This window comes from Phaethon lepturus, unplaced genomic scaffold (genome assembly GCF_000687285.1).
Source record: "Phaethon lepturus isolate BGI_N335 unplaced genomic scaffold, ASM68728v1 scaffold5771, whole genome shotgun sequence".
In the NCBI taxonomy this organism is placed as follows: domain Eukaryota; kingdom Metazoa; phylum Chordata; class Aves; order Phaethontiformes; family Phaethontidae; genus Phaethon; species Phaethon lepturus.
Window position 1 is genome coordinate 4331 of NW_010519725.1, and position 444 is coordinate 4774.

At 59.7% G+C, this 444-nt stretch overlaps 1 protein-coding gene across 1 annotated transcript in view; it reads right to left on the minus strand.

The window, feature by feature from the left end:
* Nucleotides 1–444, minus strand: part of JDP2 (Jun dimerization protein 2) — a 6130-nt gene that overhangs the window by 1360 nt on the left and 4326 nt on the right.

Consider the following 444-nt stretch of genomic DNA (forward strand, 5'->3'; position numbering starts at 1 on the left):
AGTGGCCCCCAGCAACACTGTCTAATCCTCAGGAGGAACCAGTTGTGCTACTGCCACAGCCCCTAACTCCACTCTGTGGGGACACGGCGGGGGGACGGGGGACGGGATGACACACACACACCACGACGACAACGGACACCAGTGTGGTACCTGCAGCTGGGGACCCAGCTGGCAGGGGACAGACAGCTCTTTGCAGGGCTGCAGCCTCCCCAAGAGAGGGCAGAGACAAGGGCAATAGAGCCCCCTCCTGCAAGGAGGGGCGCAGTTTGTCATACAGATATCTACATGCACAGCTCTGAGCACAGCCATTCAGAGCATCATACACGCAGCCAAGAGTGAGAGGCAGAGAAATCTGAAAGATTCCTCAGCTGTTCCCTCACTTCTAGTAGATGGGACTGTCTGTGGCAGGTTCAGCGCCGGGCGCGGCACCAGGGCACCCCCGCA